The 21,270-nt window shown below is 44.1% G+C and overlaps 1 protein-coding gene and 1 non-coding gene across 3 annotated transcripts in view; both read right to left on the bottom strand.

Annotated features, from left to right (window-relative positions):
- The window catches only part of LOC124788942 (steroid hormone receptor ERR1-like), a 366,179-nt gene that overhangs the window by 342,761 nt on the left and 2,148 nt on the right, over nt 1-21,270 (bottom strand). The gene's annotated exons all lie outside the window — the stretch shown is intronic.
- Nucleotides 6,879-6,953, bottom strand: Trnal-caa. The gene has a single exon. It is a non-coding gene; the product is annotated as a tRNA-Leu (tRNA).

Genomic DNA, 21,270 nt, shown 5'->3' with positions numbered 1-21,270 from the left:
GACGTTTCAGCCTCCAATTCTTCGTACACAAACTATTCGAGAATGCTGCGTCAATGACGTAAGCCCTAGTTCAAACATTCAAGCTTCTTCAATTTAAAACGTACAAGCTCCGTTCACTTACTCAGATAACTACTGAAGTTTTATACGTTACGGTAGAATGAATAGTGAGTATAATTGTTTTTCTTGTCTTTCGTAACGTGTTCCGTGACTACAGAGTGTTCCAAAATTATTTTTGAAATTTAGATCACATATACACACATCAAAAAAAGTTTTGCATCACCTCGGTTCTGAGAACTCCGGACCCTGTACAGAAAATTGGAGTAGAGATCAATATAAACATCATTTCCGCCCTTTTTATTGCTCATGACAACCACACATTGCATGTTGTACCACTATACAGCGAGACCTTTCAGAGGTGGTGGTTCAGATTGCTGTACACACCAGTACCTCTCCCAGTAGCACGCCCTCTTGCATTGATGCATGCGTGTATTCGCCGTGGCGTACTATCCACAAGTTCATCAAGGCACTGTTGGTCCAGAAGGACCCACTCTTCAACGCCGAATCGGCATAGATCTCTCGGAGTGGTAGGTAGGTCACGTCGTCCATAAAAGCCCTTTCCAGTCTGTCCCAGACATGTTCGATAGGGTTCATGTCTGGATAATATGCTGGCCACTCTAGTCAGCGATGTCGTTATACTGAAGGAAGTCATCCACAAGACGTGCGCGATGGGGGCGCGAATTGTCGTCCATGAAGACGAATGCCTCGCCAATATGCTGCCAATATGGTTGCACTATCGGACGGAAGATGGCATTCACGTATCGTACAGCCGTTACGGTGCCTTCCATGACCACCAGCGGCGTACTTCGGCCCCATGTAATGCCACCCCAAAACAGCAGGGAACGTCCACCTTGCTGCACTCGCTGGACAGTGCGTCTAAGGCGTTCAGCTTCACCGGGTTGCCTACGTGAAGGCGTATGCGACACTCGTCGGTGAAAAGAACGTGATGCCAATCCTGAGCGGTCCATTCGGCATGTTGTTGGGCCTATCTGTACCGGGCTGCATGGTGTCATGGTCTCCATGGACGTCGAGAGTGCAGTAGCACGTTAAGCAGCCTATTGCACACAGTTTGAGTCGTAACACGACGTCCTGTGGCTGCACGAAAAGCATTATTCAACATGGTGGCATTGCTGTCAGGGTTCCTCGGAGCCATAATCCGTAGGTGGCGGTCATCCACTGCAGTATTAGCCCTTGGGCTACCTGAGGGAGACACGACCATTTCCCGTCTCTCTGTATCTCGGGTTTAGTGACATCTCTGATGAGTCAAAGGACTGTGTCTGTGATGCAATATCCGCTGTCAACTTCTGTCTTCATGAGTTCTGGGAAGCGGGGTGATGCAAAACATTTTTGATGTGTGTATTTCAGAAATGGTCATAGGTAGAAAGCTGCGGTTTGCGGCTTAATGCTCGAACTTACCTAAACTTTTGATTTGTTGACGAATAGACTTTCAGTGCTGATTAGGAACTGCTTTATCAGTTACAAGAAACAAATGCCACAATGTACTGATTAAACTATTAATTAAATACTCGATTAAATACACTAAAGAGCGAAAAAAACTGGTACACCTGCCTATTATCGTGTAGGGTCATCCGAGCACGCAGAAGTGTCGCAACATGACGTGGCAGCAGAAGTGCCGCAACATGACGTGGTAGGCACTCGACTAATGTCTGAAGTACTGTTGGAGGGAATTGACACCATGAATCCTGCTGGGCTGTGCATAAATCGGAAAGAGTACAAGGGGGTTGAGATCTCTTCTGAACAGCACTTTGAAAGGCATCCCAGATATGCTCAATAATGTTCATGTCGGGGAGTCTGGCGGCCAGCGGTAGTGTGTTTAAACCCAGAAGAGTGCTCTTGGAGGCACTCTGTAGCAATTCTGAACGTGTGGGTTGTAGAATTGTCCTCCTGGAATCGCGTGAGTCCGTCGGAATGCAAAATGGACATGACTGGATGCAGGTGATCAGACATGGGTGCTTACGTACGTGTCACCTGCCGGAGTCGTATCTAGACGTATCAGATGTCCAATATCACTCCAACTGCATACGCCCCACACTATTACAGAGCTTCCACCAGCTAGAACAGTCCCCTGCTGACATGCAGGGTCTATGGATTCATGAGGTTGTCTACATACCCGTACACATCCATCCGCTCGATACAGTTTGAAACGAGACTCGTCCGACCAGGCAGCATGTTTTCAGTCATCAACAGTCCAACGTCGGTGTTGACGGGCCCAGACGAGGCATAAAGCTTTGTGGCGTGCAATCATCACGGGTACACGAGTGGACCTCCGGCTCCGGAAGTCCATATCGAAGATGTTTCGTTGAATGGTTCGCACGCTGACACATGCTGATGGACCAGCATTGAAATCTGCACAAATTTGTGGAACTGTTGCACTTCTGTCACGTTGAACGATTCTGTCCAGTGGTCGTTGGTCTCGTTCTTGCAGGATCTTTTTCGGGCCGCAGTGTGCTGTTTTATCGGATTCCTGATATTTACGGAACACTCGTGAAATGGTCGTACGGGAAAATCCTCATTTTATCGCTACCTCAGAGATGTTGTGCCCCATCGCTCGAGCGCCGACTGTAACAGCACGTTGAAACTCACTTAAACCTTCGATAACCTGCCATTGTAGCAGCAGTACCCGATCTGACAACTGCGCCAGACACTTGTGTTATATAGGCGTTGCCGACCGCAGCGCGGTATTCTACCTGTTTACTTATCTCTCTATTTGAATAGGTATGACTATACCAGTTTCTTTGGCGTTTCAGTACAAATTCCGCTACGAGTAATATTTGCTGTCTAGAACGCAGCTACAAGAACGTATTCTTTCAGGTGATGACGCTGAGTTGGGGAGCTGCGGCGGGACAGAAAAGTTAAAAATTATTATGTTGTCTTGAAAACGACTAGAAAGAAATTATGTCGCAACCAATGGGAGGTTTTTATTATTATTAATTTTCTTAAAGGTTGAATAAGGTGTCAAGTTCACTAAAAAGGATAGGCAATTACACTTGACCAGTACTGGACTGTAATCTCTTTAGTGTGGAACCATTTTACCGTTTGCTGGTCTGAGATAGAAAAACAACGGCACAGGAAAACAGTGATGAGTATGGGGTTCGAACCGCAGTCTTCACAATTTCGCGTTGTACATGTCATAGTCACATTTATGCCTGTGCCCACAGCCACAGCGGTAAGGCAACTTTAGACAATATTCGCAGTTTTCTCAACATTACTGGATATTATTACCGAGCGAGGTGGCGCTGTAGTAAGCAACTGAACTAGTATTTGGGTGGACGGCTGTTCACGTCCCCATCTTCCCGATGTCCTCAAGTAGGTTAAGACAAAATGCCTTTGAAAGACCACGGCCTATTCTCTTCCCCAAACCAAGCTAGTCTGTCGGGGCGTTGTCCCACAATGTCCCGTCCTTTCGAATATTATTCTAATTCCACTTATTAAAGTTTCGTGCAAATAACTCTAAGTTAAAGGCCCGCATGACAAGGAAATCCATTAATTAATTTCCTTCAGCCTTATGTTGGGCATATGCTTAGACACGACAGGAAAACTAGTAACTGAGATGTTTATAAAAAGAATTTGCATTATTGTAAATGATATTATAAAAATCCTCCTGGAGGTTAACTGCTGTTTATTTGAGAATACCTTAAATACTCCATGAATAATTTCTTTAGAACAACTACTACTGTTATGCTTTATTATTAATTTTTTAATTTAATTCATAAATACCATGTTTAACCCGTGCCATTTGAACGGTTCACTACAGACATAGGAACCGCTCTCAACTACAGTAAAGCAGCGACCTAAACAAGTTTTTCTTTCTTGTTCTGATCAACACATTACAACTGTGTGGCCACAATCCGCAAACCGAAGTGGTGTGGTGATTAAAACACTGGGCTCTAATTTGGGAGGTGCCAGGTTCAAATCCCCATCGGATCATTCTGATTTATCTTGTGCTTGGTATCCTTACAACACAGCTTGTGAAAGCTGTGATTATTCACTGAGGAGTCCACGGCTCGTGGTCTTGCGGTAGCGTTCTCGCTTCCCGCGCACTGGGTCCCGGGTTCGATTCCCGGCGGGGCCAGGGATTTTCTCTGCCTAGAGAAGACTGGGTGTTGTGTGTATTTCATCCTCATTCACTCGCAAGTCGCCGTAGTAGCGTTAAAGAACTTGTGGAGCGGCGACCGAACCGCACCGCGAGGAGTCTCCCGGCCACCAATGCCATACGCTCATTATCATTATTATTATTATTCACTGAGGAGATTATAGACATTTCCTTCCCTTATTTTTACAATCCGAACTACCGCCTGTCTCTAATGACCTCGAAGTAGACAAGGCGCCGAGCTCTTAACTTTCATTTCATTCATCGAATGCGGCAGAAGAGATCACCATGCCGCCCGAAAAAACTTTTACACGAGCTGCAGTTTTCCAGTAGCAATACAAGGTACCACAGATTGGCACCTGATTATAAGAGATAATTCATTACCCCAGACAATGTTCTTGATCGAATATCTTCATAATTATAAATGAAAAGCGCGAAATTGTCGATGTTCTACAATTTTAATTTATTTCGTTAATAGTTTTTCGGATTACAGGGCCATCATCTGAACTTAATATCGTCGTCAAAGAGGACACAATACTGGGGAGCAACACGACATAAATGACATTTACTTTGTATTTGTACCTCAATCTTCATGTGTAATATCTTTTGCTGTGTTGCTCTTTAAAGTTGTCTGTTAGAAGTCCGATAATGGCCTTGTACGCCGAAACCCGGTAACGAAACAAATTAATACTGTAGAAAATATACAGTTTTGTGCTTTTCATTTAGAATTAGCCTGAATAATTCAGAGGATCTATGCATGTAAATCCAGAGTAGTGATCAATGAAAAATAATACTGTATCTTCCAAAGGATATGGTCCTAGATAAAATTTATCTTAAAGAAACCCTTCCCGTTCCTTCTCAAACAAATCACAACAGTGCAAAAAGACCTACTGCGGCAACTATAAATCAGAAGAACTATGTTAGTCCACCTTATGCTAAAAAGAGAGAGAGAGACAGACTTGAACATTTACAGCCGCGTAGGTGGAGGAATCATATCATGGAAGATGTCTCGCTGGGAACAATTTGTCGCTAAATGAATGACGTCACTTAGAATGGTTGCAGTTGATCGGTCAAAACCGTCAAAGAACCTCATACACCTTGCTTCAGAGTTTTTAGTCTCTTCAATAGCGTTCTTCATGTCTAAACACTTCTCACAAGGAAAAGAGTAAAAGTATGCTCTTCCCACCGCACTACGTGCTGGAATCCTCTGTATTCAATCATTATTCAGGAGATCTGAAGAAATGAGCTCTACCATTAATGGTTTGTTTATACACGCAGGCCCCGTCGTAGTGTTTTCGTTGACATGAAAATTAAACTAGGCACTCGATTTCGTAGTAGTGGTCTTCTTGTAACTGGAAATAACCATCCTCACTTACCTGATATTTCTACTGGGAATTTCTCTTTTTCTTCCATGTTGTGGTCAGCAAATGAAATTTTCGCAATATCTCTGGAAGCAGTTGTATCAAAAGACATCTCTAGTAAATCAACAAATTTCGTCCGAGTTGTAAGCCTGCAGTCGGATAATACCTTTATTGTCAGAAAACTCATGAACAACATTGTCGAGGATTGTGTTAGCACCTCTAGAGGACAGAAATGTCGTCGACGATGACGAGCATCTATTCTGGTGAGGAAGAATGACAGTCTTCGGATATCTGAAATTTTCGATGGATTTATGTGGTAGGTAACTGTTTGTTTATGTATGTTTGTAACTCTCCATGTATACTGCGCACAGGCAATTGTGTGTGATGTTTAGCATGTGTGAAATTCTGCACAACTTACAGACAACAGAATCATGAAGAATCTCATTAATCAAAAACATAAAAAAATGGCATAGTACACAGACAAAAACGCATTTGAAAATGGTAATCATTTCCAGAAATGCGTCGTGCGAAATATTAATAAAAGAAAATCGTTACTGGTAGCATAAAAGTTATTTATAAACAAACCCATTGTTTCACACTTGCAGGCTTTCACAAACCGTTTCTAACAGATCAGACCATTAAATCAGTGTTTACAAGTCCCAGTAAAGAGTGTTTCTCCATTTTCGACTATCATCATCAAATGTAATCTCCATCATGGGCACATCAAGGACGACTTGTATTGTTTTTCAAGATTGCGCCACCATTGTCACTGCAGCTGGCAGTTGTTTACGAACACGTGCATCACACGTGTTCCCCATTCAAGATCCAGTACCGTCTGCACAATTTTTACCCTAAAAGTTAAGGCCAATCTGTGTAAATGAAAGAAGTATCTTTTGACTCAATACCTCATCAAAATCATTCAGTATTTTATGGCAGGGAGGACGCAGGCTGTTATCCTGGATGGAGAGTCACCGACAAATGCTGAAGTAGTTTCAGGTATCCCCCAGCGAAGTGTAATGGGAAAGGTTTTCGTCCTTAGAAAATACCGGTATCTATGACGAAGTGCTATCTGGGACCTTTGCCTTTCGCGGGCAAGTGCTCTACCAACTGAGCTACCGAAGCACGACTCACGCCCGGTACTCACAGCTTTACTTCTGCCAGTACCTCGTCTCCTACCTTCCAAACTTTACAGAAGCTCTCCTGCGAACCTTGCAGAACTAGCACTCCTGAAAGAAAGGATATTGCGGAGACATGGCTTAGCCACAGCCTGGGGGATGTTTCCAGAATGAGATTTTCACTCTGCAGCGGAGTGTGCGCTGATATGAAACTTCCTGGCAGGTTAAAACTGTGTGCCCGACCGAGACTCGAACTCGGGACCTTTGCCTTTTGCGGGCAAGTGCTCTACCAACTGAGCTACCGAAGCACGACTCACGCCCGGTACTCACAGCTTTACTTCTGCCAGTACCTCGTCTCCTACCTTCCAAACTTTACAGAAGCTCTCCTGCGAACCTTGCAGAACCAGCACTCCTGAAAGAAAGGATATTGCGGAGACATGGCTTAGCCACAGCCTGGGGGATGTTTCCAGAATGAGATTTTCACTCTGCAGCGGAGTGTGCGCTGATATGAAACTTCCTGGCAGGTTAAAACTGTGTGCCCGACCGAGACTCGAACTCGGGACCTTTGCCTTTCGCGGGCAAGTGTTCTACCAACTGAGCTACCGAAGCACGACTCACACCCGGTACTCACAGCTTTACTTCTGCCAGTACCTCGTCTCCTACCTTCCAAACTTTACAGAAGCTCTCCTGCGAACCTTGCAGAACTAGCACTCCTGAAAGAAAGGATATTGCGGAGACATGGCTTAGCCACAGCCTGGGGGATGTTTCCAGAATGAGATTTTCACTCTGCAGCGGAGTGTGCGCTGATATGAAACTTCCTGGCAGATTAAAACTGTGTGCCCGACCGAGACTCGAACTCGGGACCTTTGCCTTTCGCGGGCAAGTGCTCTACCAACTGAGCTACCGAAGCACGACTCACGCCCGGTACTCACAGCTTTACTTCTGCCAGCTAGAAAACTTCGGTTGACTGGGAGAATTCCGGGAAAATAGAATCAGACTACAAAGTAGATTGTTTACAAAAAAAACTCGTGCAATCCATCCACTGTTGGGCTCATACTAAATAAGACTAACCGGGGATACTGATCCTATACTAAGAGGGGAAGCACGAATGCTCCCATGTTTGTTTGACTCACGAGAGATCGACACGAAAAAGCTGAACTGGCAGATGCTTGAAGACAAACGTCAACTATCCCGCGGAAGCGTACTTACAACGCTCCAAGCACCGTACCAAACGGGAACCTAGGCACATATACTACAGGCTTCGGCATATCGTTTCCTCACACGGGACGTGTTTCTCATTGTGAAGCACACCAACGGTGGCTTCCAGTGCAGTGTACACTCAGAAAAGAGCTGGTACAGCATACGGAACTTCGTCACCAACGTGATCTGCGAAAGCAGCGCTCGCCATCTGCAGTCAGCGCTCGCCATCTGCAGTCGTCGGCTACACCGTTCACCATGAAACATGTTATGCATATTTACAAATTTTTTCTTTTTTTTTGGCGTTCGTCTGGAGTCATAAGCTCTGGCGTAATGTGTTTTAATTTTTCAAATACGCTCGTTTACAAACTCGAACGCTCTTATTCATTTGCAGCACTGAATCGCTATAAAGACAGGGTTGATACGAAAGATATAGTACAATATCTGCAACATACATGTATGTAGTTCTTGCAATGAAATTTTCGCCCACTCTCCTCGTATCGCTCTTTTCAGCTCACATGCCGCCTCAAATTGCCTTCCATGCGATAAACACGCCTTGCATTTATTCTCCAAAGGTTTTCCATCGGTTTCAGATCCGGGCTTCGAGCAAGCCAGGGCAAGAAAGCGATATCTTTTATCTTCAAACCACATTTTGGTTGTAACGCAATCATGCACAGGTGCACTATCTTTTAGAAACATTCGACTTTCGTACCATAGTATACATGTTAGAGTTCATTCTAATCTCCCGCCACGCAATGCGTGACTTATCTTTTAGTGCACAAGGGTTCCTAAATCATAACACTTCCACCACCAAAATTTCTGCTCATTCTTACCGGCTGCTCTGTCCTTAGATCACGCCGATAACATTGAAATCCATCCAGACCATCTAAATCGAATTACTTATCGTTACTGAAGATCACTTTATCCCATTCTGAAGTTTCAGTGTGGCCTGTTCAGGTTTGGTTATTAGAGCAGATCTCTGCAGTCGTTTCTTGAATCCAAGTTGTTTGTCATTTGATAAAATTTGCCGTACACGTCGGGCAGTTACTGGCGACTGTAAATCAGCAACATATTAAGAAGAACAACGGTTTGTGACCCTTGGTTTGCGCAAAAATAAAAATTTTCGATGCCTCAGCTAATGTTCTACGTTGCCCATATTTTCCGCTCCGTCCATATCCTGCGCCCAATCTAACTAAATTATGAACCAATGTCCTTGAACGGTTCAACTTCTTGGCGATTTGAACGATTGGACAGTTCCATTTCCTTGAACGCATCCATTTTTGCTTTTTCATCTCATGATAAACTGTTTTCCGTGTGGCACTGTCGCAATCGTAGTTTATGTACATAACAGGCATTATCACTAATGGTGTCTGTTTTCTACCTGCAGCAAAGGCATATACGCGCACTCTAATATCACACAGAGCCGACTGCATTTATAAAGAGTTGCACCCTCTACAGCTGAAACATTGATGTCTTGTTATATACTGCACTACTGATGTCCAAAATACCATTTGACTGCATTCGTCGGTGTACTGGATCTCAAGCTACTGCATATGCACTGTGCGCAACTGCTCCTGTCCACAATGTTTACTTTCCTACAAATATCAATGCCTTTACCCTGATTTCCACTACGTCACTGAAGGACATACTTTTATCAAATTAATAAGAGAGCTCCAGAGTCATTTAGAAAATATGGAACTGTACATAAAATATTTGCAGAAAGCGAACCGGCGACATTCCAGTGCCCTGTCGGTGTCTATATATGTTACATTGAAGTTGACGGTTGTTATATCAATTTCTGTCTTTGGTCTTACTATACCCAAAATGCTTTAACTGCCGATTTTTGATGTTGTTGTTATGGCCTTCAGTCCAAACAGTTGTTTGTAGCAACTATCCATGTCACTACTCTACGCTGTACAAGCCACTTCATCTCCAAATAGGTATTGCAACCTACATCTTTTTGATCCTGTTTACTGCATTCATCTCTTGGTCTTCCTCCATGATTTTTACCCCCAACACTCCCCTCCAGTACGAAATAGTTAATCCTTTGTTGTCTTAGAATGTGTCAACCAATCCCTTCTTTTAGTCAATTTGGGCCACAAATTTCTTTTCTCCTCAATTCTGTTCATTACCTCCTCATTAGTTATATGATCTACCCATCTAATCTTCAGCATTCTTCTGTAGTACCACATTTGAAAAGCTTCTATTCTCTTCTTGTCTGAACTGTTTACCGTCAACGTTTCAGTTCCATGCAGGACTACGCTCCATATCAATACTTTGAGAAACGACTTCCTAACACTTAAATCTATGTTCAATGTTAACAAATTTCCCTTCTTCACAGACTTTTTGTTGCCGTTGCAACTCTAAATTTTATATCTTCTCTACTTTGTCCATCGTCAGTCATTTTACTACCCAATTAACAAAAGTCACCAGCTACTTTTAGTGTCTCGTTCCTAATCTAATTTCTTCATCACCGCCTGATTTAAGTCGACTACATTTCATTGCTCTTGTTCTGCTTTTGTTGAGATTCATCTTATATTCTCTTTTGAATACAGTGCCCATTCCGCTCAGCTGCTCTTCCAAGTCCTTTGCTGACTGCGACAGGAATAGAATGTCATTACCTGACCTTTAATTATAACAATCAGTTCTGATGCAAGTTCGTAGCACGCAAGTTATAATACAAAAAGCACGAATTACTAATACCCTTTAACCTTTGATACGATGTTTCGGTCAGTTTATTATAACAAATAGAAATAAAAACGACACTTTTTCGAAGGATCCTCAACGTGTGTGCTTTGAAACAGAATATATTTTTAATGCGCACACTATTATAGTAACCGTAGAGTACCTGCTTCAACTGCAAAATACGTAATCTGTTATGGCGTCTCCCGAGTACCGCCTGTGACGTAAAAAGCGATCTTGCATGTGATACGTCACGTTCTTCTCCAGAAGCAAATTTATGACTTATCTGAGTCCGTCTTTCTCGCTTGAGAAGCTCCGCAACATGAAACTCCACGTTTTGACGTAACAAAACTCACACAGCTCCACGTCCACGATCGGTTTCCTGTCCTCCTGTCCTGTGTGTGTGTGTGTGTGTGTGTGTGTGTGTGTGTGTGTGTGTGTGTGTGTGTGTGTGTGGAGGGAGGGGGGGGGGTGGAGTGCACGGATCGAGTGAAGAGAAGATTAGACTAATTACAGCACGCTCGAGGGCATTTAAGCAGTTATTCCTCCTGCGCTTCATACGCGAATAGAACGTGATTATCTGAATACGTTGTACAATGCGAAGTGCCTCTGTCATGGCTTATACAGTGGTATGCAGAGTACGGATGCAGGTAAAGCTGTGGGAAAAAAAGGACAGCCGTTGGAGCTCTGAGCAGTTCTCTCACGGGACGTCACAAGCAGAACATAGGCGCAGCCATATTGTATAGCGTCAAACACGGTATTTGGTGGATTTTCTTTCTCACGGATTAGGCGGTATGATTCAAGCTGTTTCAAAGCATCAGAAAATTGATCTCTCGAATAAGCGTGGTTTTAGCTACGATTTGTGTTAATATAATGACAGGAAACCATACACTGAAGATCCAAGGAAACTGGTACACCTGCCTAATATCGTATAGGGCCCCTCAAGCACGCAGAAATGTCGCAACACGACGTGGCATGGACTCGACTAACGTCTGAAGTAGTGCTGGAAGGAACTGACGCCATGAATCCTGCAGGGCTGACCATAAATCCGTATGAGTACGAGGGGGTGAAGATCTCTTCTGAACAGCACGTTGCAAGGCATCCCAGATAAGTTGAATAATTTCATCTCTGGGGAGTGGCCAGCGGAAGTGTTTACTCAGACGAGTGTTCCTGGAGCCACTCTGTAGCAATTCTGGACGTTATGAGGTGTCGCACTGTCCTGCATTGCTCAACTCCGTCAGAATGTACAATGGACACGAATAGATGCAGGTGATCCTACATGATGCTTACGTACGTCTCAGATGTCAGAGTCGTATCTAGACGTATCAGGGGTCCCATATCACTCCAACTGCACACGCCCCACACCATTACAGAGCTTTCACCAGCTAGAACAGTCCCCTGCTGACATGCAAGGTCCATGGATTCATGAGGTTGTCTCCATACCCGTACACGTCCATCCGCTCGATGCAATTTGAAACAGACGTTTCCGATCAGGTAAGATGTTTCCAGTAAACCGGCCAGTGTGGCCGTGCGATTCTAGGCGCTTCAGTTTGGAACCGCGTGACCGCTACGGTCGCAGGTTCGAATCCTGCCTCGGGCATGGATGTGTGTGATGTCCTTGGGTTAGCTAGGTTTAAGTAGTTCTAAGTTCTAGGGGACTGATAACCTCAGAAGTTAAGTCCCATAGTGCTCAGAGCCATTTGAGCCATTTGTTTCCAGTAATCAACAGCCCAGTTCCGGTGTTGACGGGTCCAGGCGAGGCGTAAAGCATTATGTCGTGCAGTTATCACGGGTACACAAGTGGGCCTTCGGCTCCGGAAGCCCATATCGATGATGTTTCGTTGCATGGTTCACACGCTGACACTTGTTGATGGACCAGAATTGAAATCTGCAGCAATTTGCGGAAGGGTTGCATTTCTGTCACGCTGAACGATTCTCTTCAGTCGTCGTTGGTCCCGTTCTTGCAGGATTTTTTTTCCAGCCGCGGGTATGTCAGAGATTTGATGTTTTACCAGATGCCTGATATTCACGGTACACTCTTGAAATGGTCTTGCGGGAAAATCCCCACTTTATCGCTACCTTGGAGTTGCTGTGTCCCATCGCTCCTGCGCCGACTATAACACCACGTTGAAACTTACTTAAGTCTTGATAACCTACCATTGGTAGCAGCAGTAACCGATCTAACAACTGTTGTCAAACACTTGTTGACTTATAAAGGCGTTGCCGACCGCAGCGTCGTATTCTGCCTGTTTACATATCTCATTTGAATACCCATTCCTATACCAGTTTCTATGGTGCTTCAGTGTATATCGGTCGGTAACGGCTTCCTGTAGTTGATATTTTTAGTGTTGTAACTTGTGCGCTCCGAAAGTATACCGTTTCGTTACTATGGCGCAATATGACCTATCAAAAGCGTGTGTTTTTGGTATAATATGCACATTATATATCAGACAATGACAATTTAGGTACAGCCTATACACAGTATACCTATACCACATACGGAGACCTGTTTGTAACGCCAATGCTGAAGCGCCATCGATAGCGTCGTGAGCTCTTCAGTTGTTCATTGAAAGGTAGCAGGTACGCGTCGCTCTCCTTCCAAAATCTTTTTCATCCCTTGCTTTCTAAAAGATTCTGGTTCGTTCTTATTAATTTAATATAACTATTATCTTAAAAGTCGATGTTAATTATTATAAATAAAGTATTTGCTGCAATTTCTTAATGTGTCCCCAGTGGCCAGAGATCTATGTACGTGACTAGCAATCTATGTCTGAAAATAAACACACGTTACACATTGAAAGGTTTTGCTATTTTGAAACTTTCTATAAAATATAGATACACCTATATCTAGATTAATCTACTGGGCCGTCCGCTGTGGCCGAGCGGTTCTAGACGCTTCAGTCCGGAGCCGCGCTGCTGCTAAGGTCGCACGTTCGAATCCTGCCTTGGGCATGGATGTGTGTGATGTCCTTAGGTTAGTTAGGCTTACCTAGTTCTAAGTGCACTGATGACCTCAAATGTTAAGTCCCATAGTGCTTCAAGTCATTTGAACCATTTTTATCGACTGACTCATGTTTATATCTTGCTAGTAAACATCTTTTTCAGTGATGGTGGGCAACTTCGAAACAATCTCTTTCACATTCGAATGAAATTACGAAACAAATCTCGACCTTAAAATCTATGCGATACAGTACGTTATTTCATAGTGAAACAACGGTCTTGGTTTCAACACAGTATTTTTATTCTACTTACATTTCTATGCCGCGTTTCACCTTATACAAAGCATCTTCAGATTAGCCTACGAGAAAAAAATACGAAAGTTGTATTTTTTCCCCGCGGGCCGATCTGAAGATGCCAGTATAAGACTAAACGCGCCATCGGAGGATAAATAAAATAAATAATTCAGTTTTGCAACCAAGGCTGTTTGTTCTTTCATATTGTTACCGCTGGTCGTTGTAATACACCGCCACGGATTGGAAAAACGTTGTTTTATTTCAGATTGTTGGTAGTGAATATAACATAGAGAATATGTATATTGTGCATGCGCAAACTGATATTAGACTTTACACCTTTACCATAAACAACTTTAAATTGAAAATGAGATGGGGATTCAGTTGAGTTTGCGAATAACTTCTACTAGTATGTATCCCAGCTCGTTCTAGGGGATTATGTAATGTTCGTCTACCAGGAGATCGCAGTTCGAGCCATCGACGAGTCCGAAATCTCCTTCGCGTTTTTCTCCGCTCTTCTTCGGCAATCGCTCACGGAGTTAAGACAGCTATTTTACGCTCGTCCATTTTCATAACGAATCTGTGTAGTTTGCGAGCCAAATAAAGGCGAAAACTGCCGCCGGAGAGCGTTGAGAGCACAAAATATCGTTAGGTCGGATGCCTCGTCACGCCTAGGTCAGCGTTAACTGGCTCGTCCCGTGTGAGGAACGAGCTCTGATAACGTTACTTTGGCCGACCCCTGTACGATGACGAGGCGAGGAACTGTCGGAGGGACGTGGCCGCACTGTGCGGGCAGGTTTTCGCGAGCGCGAGAGGACCAGGGGCAAGCGCAGGCGGAGGCAGGCAACTCTTTGCGCACGGCGGCGAGGTGCAGGTAGCAGGCTGAACCCGGACCAGCCGCTCGCGGTACAGTCCGTGCACAGCAGAGCCACCTTCTCATCCGCCAGCTCCGCTCTGCTCCGTCCGGCGCGACTTCGTCGTGGGTGGAAAAAATCTTGACAGCACAAAAACACGGGAAACTGCTAGACAGCTGGAAATGCGAGAGCATTTAAAAGAAACTTATTCGGTTCGGGACAGTTCAAAGCACATGCTACCGCTAGTAAATTACACCGTTATCTAGCGCGCCTTCGATTTCCGCTGGAAGTTACTGCCGAAGACAATTACCGTACCGTTCTCGACGACAGCCTGTTGCTTAATTCATCTCTTACGAAACCGATCACTGCCTTCGCCGTTACAACGCGCGTTACACAACACAGCCTCTTGACTAAGCATGGTTACATGAATTTTGAAGCATTACCGATTGATTACCTCCGCATGAAATTTTTCGTAGCCTCGTACGAAATAAAAACACACGTCAGGCAGAATGCTGTGTCTTCTCTGTCCAAAATGAGCTCCTGCTTTGGAAAACTCCGCTGCGCAGTTACGCAGTGACCATTACGTGACAACGTCCTCAAACTCAATGCAATCGCGCACCTTTGAAGTGAACATCATCATGTATGCATAAAACTAATGTGCGTTCGAGAGGAGTCTTTCTAATATCCGCCCATCCACCCAGAAACATATATTTCGTGATTTCCCTAAATCATTTCAAATGATTGCCAGATGACTCCTCCGAAAACGCCACAGCTCAGCGTCTTTCCAACACTTGTGCAGTTTTACTAGTGTTCAGTCTTAAATGACCTCGATGTCGACAGGATTTTGTTCGTTTTAAAATTACTGCAGTATTAGTAACAGACATTCAATATTAGCTCAGAGAACATGTCACAACAGTTCCTCACTCGGTGCGTGCAAACGTTTTGAAATTTATGAACTCTCTAATAGTGGAAGAACGGGGCGGGCTATAGATAGTGGTACAGCCCTTATTACACGCGGGAATAGTATGCAAATCCATGCAAGAGAGAAGCAATGTACTGTCATCATCAGTAACGCAATAACGATGTATTATAGGTATATCATCTTCATACAGCGCTCTCCTCACGTGTTTTCTGTGCTGATCGATCAGTTTCGGTGCCTACTTAATGAGATCGTTTTATGCAGCACATTAGTTTAGCGCATGGAGTTGAATCACATGGTAATGTTACAAGAGCACACAAACTTCCAACATACTGAAGTAATTGCAGGGCAGCAACTTGTGCTAATCAATATAAGAGAAAAACAGCCAAAGATGCAAATTTCACTTTCGTTTACTTTATGACTGTTTTCGGGTCGGGAACCACTTTCAGATCATCTATATAGTCAAAATGATATTCCCCAAAATACAATAACCACGTCAAGATAATAAACGTATATCTATAATATATTGAACAGGGTTATCTGTGTGCTCTGAAATTGTTCATTTGCAGTTTGTTAAACGTATATGTTTGATATCCTGACATATGGCTCTGAGCACTATGGGACTCAACATCTTAGGTCATAAGTCCCCTAGAACTTAGAGCTACTTAAACCTAACTAACCTAAGGACATCACACACACCCATGCCCGAGGCAGGATTCGAACCTGCGACCGTAGCAGTCCCGCGGTTCCGGACTGCAGCGCCAGAACCGCACGGCCACCGCGGTCGGCTATCCTGACATAGTTCTTATATTTGGAAAATACCATTTTGACTATCTGGATGATTTGAAAGTGGATCCCCACCCGAAACTAGTTTATCAAGTAAACGAAAGTGAAATTTGCAACTTTGACTGTGCTTCCGATGTACTTATTATGTTCATTTTTGACACTTTTGGTTTGCTAATCGGAGCTGGTGGTTGCATTCTACTTAACCTACGCGGAAGCGATTAAAACGCGATTATACAATATTTAAACCGAGCGAAGTGGCGCAGTGGTTAGCACATTGGACTCGCATTCGGGAGGACGACGGTTCAATTCCGTCTCCAGCCATCCTGATTTAGGTTTTCCGTGATTTCCCTAAATCGTTTCAGGCAAATGCCGGGATGGTTCCTTTGAAAGGGCACGGCCGATTTCCTTCCCAATCCTTCCCTAACCTGAGCTTGCGCTCCGTCTCTAATGACCTCGTTGTAGACGTGACGTTAAACACTAACCACCATCAACCACCACCTACAATATTTAGCCTGCGACCTTTGATTGAAACGCAATCGTACAGTATTTAACCTGCGTCTCCGGATTTAATAAATAACTGATGAAAGGCCGGGTGACGCAGGTATCAAACGCCACAAGTTTAAGATTAGTGAAACCTTGACAAGAAAGTATATGTTTATCTGAGTTTAAGATTGGTGCACCCTTGACCAGAAAGTACATGTTCATCTGATCTTTCCTTTCAGAATGGTCCAAACTGACACCGCTTTACGTACGGCCGCTTTCTCCTTCAACATCATCTAATCGCAAAGGAACAGAAAAGGAAAACCTTACATACCAACTCCGACAACACTTCGATGCTTTTCTGTCTGTATGTTATTGGCAGATGCCTAGTGACCGAACAATTTATGACGGACTCGTTAACTTCTGAGATTTAGCGTCGTCCCTAGGAGTTTGTCGAACGGTAAATGGCTGACCGACGACACAGGCGCTACATCTCTCTTCGTAGGATGGTCAGTCTTCCTCGCCATCCGAGAAGCTGACCATGACAGCAGCACGGCAGCAGCACATGAAGGGCTTCAACCATGCCCTGCACCAAGTCCCTTGCCCGCGGCTCAAGGCGCTGCTGCTTCCCCGGTTCGTCGCGCTTACAAATGGCAGTATGACCGGAACAATGGGAAGCGAGAGGACGCTTCGTGCTTGCGTGAGGAAGCAGTTGCGCAGTTTGTGCCGGGCGGCGACTGTCTGGCGGCGGAACGTGGGACAGGTAACGCAACAAAAAGCTCGCGGCACACTGCCCGTCGGCCCAGCGGATGTGGCTGCCGCATAAAGCGCCGCCTTCCAATTCCTGCAGTTCCCCCCCTCCCCCCCACCCTTCCTTGCATCGGCGTCTGGCCTCCCCACAGTAACCCATCTCGCATCCCCACGGTAACCCAGCTGTTGGTTTCCAAGGGTTATGCCTTCCTGCTTTTAGACCTTCGGTATGAAGTTTCGCTTTCTGACCACAAGGCGCCACATACGATGAGCCGCTCCCAAACACATTTCTCGGACTTGGTAGTGTGTGGAGAAACGTATCTCCCACGAAATGAACACAAAAAGGAAAATATGAGATTAGTCGCGCTCCACGACAGTGTTAGACGAAAAGTACTGCTCTGGAAGTAAAGTGTTTCGAGTCAGGGAAACAGGAGACATCGAGTGCATACAAAGAAAGGCTGCGTATGGCCACAGGGTTGCTTGAATTCCACAGTGTGTAACAGAAACTTTGAAAAGCTTAGCTTGTAGACACGTGAAGAAAGATGCCATACATAACGAGGAGAACTTGCTTACTAGTGATGGGCTAAACTGCGATTTTCCGATATCAGTGATTTCTGTGAATGCTACTTTTCAGTATCTGTTATTCTTAACTGTGATTTGTCGCAGTTAAGAGTCGCAGTTAAGGAACCTAAGTCGCGTATCCCTCCGCCACTGCTACTTCTGCTACTTCCGCGATTTCTGCGACTTCTGCGATTTCTGCTACTTCTGCGATTTCTGTGACTTCTGCTACTTCTGCGATTTCTGTGACTCCTGCGATTGCTGCGACGTACCACCGTATGAAAAAGTTACATCTGTCCACACAGAAAATTGCATCTCAACAAACCTGTCATTGGTAAGTATGTTTTACGTTTATTCTTCCGTTGGCTTTAATTTTGTATTAAAGAAACAACTGTGAAAATATTAATAGTGTAATTAATATGTAAGTAGCCGCACAGTACCGTAATAGTTCGTGTTTAGAAAATGAATTCTAACATATTGTTATGTTCATAGGTACCTGAACTACATTTCAGTCACTCAGTAAAGTGATAATTCAAAATATCATTGTCAACAGATCTGAAGAAATTGCCAGTCTTTAGACCGTTTTCGTCAGACGACAGGTTAGTTTCTAAGCGTTTTGATGGACTTAATTACTTCAGTGAGATCGTTCTTGCGAATGTGATATAGCAAATATTAGCAAATGTGATATAGCAAATATTAGCAATCTACTCTGTCAATTATATTGCTAGTAATTAGTGACAGCAAAAATTGTTTAATAATCCTTGTGTTTTTGCAGACGCAGTTCTGACTGATTACTGGTTGCTGTACATATCTATCCACATCAAGGCTGTTGAGAGAGAATCGTGAAGATTCAAGACAGCTCTTAGAGGATTTGCAGTTTAAAAGTGAAATAATTATGAAATAAGTGTATGACTGATTAAAGTGTTTTATTGAAGTTGTTGTGCGATTTTAAAGGAATAATAAATGTTAAATACATTGAGTGAATAATAAAAATCTCATTTTCCACATGTTAAGCCGTCCTATACCCGTAATTTTCCGCCACTTATTTATTGGTAAACACTTGTTGGAGAGTGACATGCCGCCCCCCCCCCCCTTTCTCCACAATCTTGGTGTGACACTGACCTGTAACATATTCCGAAGCCTACAATATGCATTTTGAGGCTGTTGATATGAAAGTGGGAAGTACAGATCTTCCAGTTAAATCAGGAATAGCTTAAGTGCATTACTTGAAAGTGACACAGGAAAAGCTTACTTATGTAGGTGGTAGTAGTGTCGGTAAAAAGTTCTTGTGTGTGAAGTTGCCATGTAGAACACCAGGTGTAAAACTTTTCTCCCGAGTCTTGAACTGTGAGGCATTCATATGACTGTTTTCATTTCTCTACACTTATACAGATGTCTGTATTAACGAAAACTGTCATATTGGAAGCAGAATCAAACATATTTGTTACGTTACTCGATATTTTCAGGAGAAAAAGGCAATGTCGCTTCTTATTAATATTATACATTCAGAGTCACAGCAGTATTTGACCAACCATAACTGATGCTGAATGTGCATGTCGTCATATAATATGAAGAGCTTATTTCAATAGTGGTACAAGTCCATTACCTACATTTTTCTGTCTATAATGCTTCTGAAATTAGTGATCCAAACAAACATAAATAAAGGCTCATCTCTAGCAAGAAGCCATATGGTGAATATTTCTGGTATCTCAACTGCAGATTTTTCAGCACTCATTTAACTTTACGACTCTATATCTCAAAATTAACAAAAATGGACTTGTACCACTATTGAAATAAACCCTTCACATGCACACACAGCACATCGATCTCGTGAGGCACAAGGCTCTCATAACGTACATACGTCGGTCAACAGATGACACTAGGAGAAGTATGTTAACTGCGCTTTTTAGTTGCTACCTGCGACTCTTAGTTGCGATTTGTCACAGAAATCGCAGTTTGACTCGGTAGCGAATAGCGTAGTATGAACTTTGCTCAACAGATGGCAGTGCTAACTGCGCTTTTTAGTTGCTACTTGTGACTCTTAGTTGCGACTTGTCACGGAAATCGCAGTTAGACTCCATAGCGTATCGCAGAGATGGACGTAGTACGAACTTTGACCCACAGATGGCACTGTTAACCGCGCTTTTTAGTTGCTACTTGCGACTCTTAGTTGCGACTTGTCACGGAAATCGCAGTTAGACTCCATAGCGTACCGCAGAGATGGACGTAGTACGAACTTTGACCCACAGGTGGCACTGTTAACCGCGCTTTCTAGTTGCTACTTGCGACTCTTAGTTGCGACTTGTCACGGAAATCGCAGTTAGACTCCATAGCGTATCGCAGAGATGGACGCAGTACGAACTTTGACCCACAGATGGCACTGTTAACCGCGCTTTCTAGTTGCTACTTGCGACTCTTAGTTGCGACTTGTCACGGAAATCGCAGAAAGCAGTGCTAAATTCGACCAATAGATGGCTCACGTCTTTCAATGTGAAATACTACTTGCGACTGCTAACTGTGACTGAAATCGCAGTTAGATTCTGTAAAGTTGCTACTGTGATATCTGTGACTTCTCAGTCACTGTGATTTCTAACAGATACGCGATTTCCTGCCCACCACTATTGCTTACAAAACTCCAGGAATGGTCTTTCAAGGCAATTCCAGACGCTTTCGTCGCGTATAGGACGTGCACATATAAGCACCTAGCTCAGAGGAGTACAAGCAGTCATTCTTCCCATGCTCCATCCATGAATGGAACAGGAAGAAATCGAAATATGTCGCGGCCGCTGTGACCGAGCGGTTCTACGCGCTTCAGTCCGGAACCGCGCTGCTGCTACGGTCGCAGGTTCGAATCCTGCCTCGGGCATGAATGTGCGTGATGTTCTTAGGTTTAAGTAGTTCTAAGTCTAGGGGACTGATGACCTCAGATGTTAAGTCCCGCCGGCAGGTGTGGCCGAGCGGTTCTCGGCGCTTCATTCTAGAACCGCGCGACCGCTACGGCCGCAGGTTCGAATCCTGCCTCGGGCATGGATGTGTGTGATGTCCTTAGGTTAGTTAGGTTTAAGTAGTTCTAAGTTCTAGGGGCCTGATGAACTCAGATTTTAAGTCCCATAGTGCTCAGAGCCATTTGAACCATTCGGAACATGTGGTACAATAAAAAGTACCCTCAG

This window comes from Schistocerca piceifrons, chromosome 1, assembly GCF_021461385.2.
Source record: "Schistocerca piceifrons isolate TAMUIC-IGC-003096 chromosome 1, iqSchPice1.1, whole genome shotgun sequence".
Taxonomy (NCBI): Eukaryota; Metazoa; Arthropoda; class Insecta; order Orthoptera; family Acrididae; genus Schistocerca; species Schistocerca piceifrons.
This window is presented reverse-complemented; position numbering and strand designations above follow the sequence as displayed.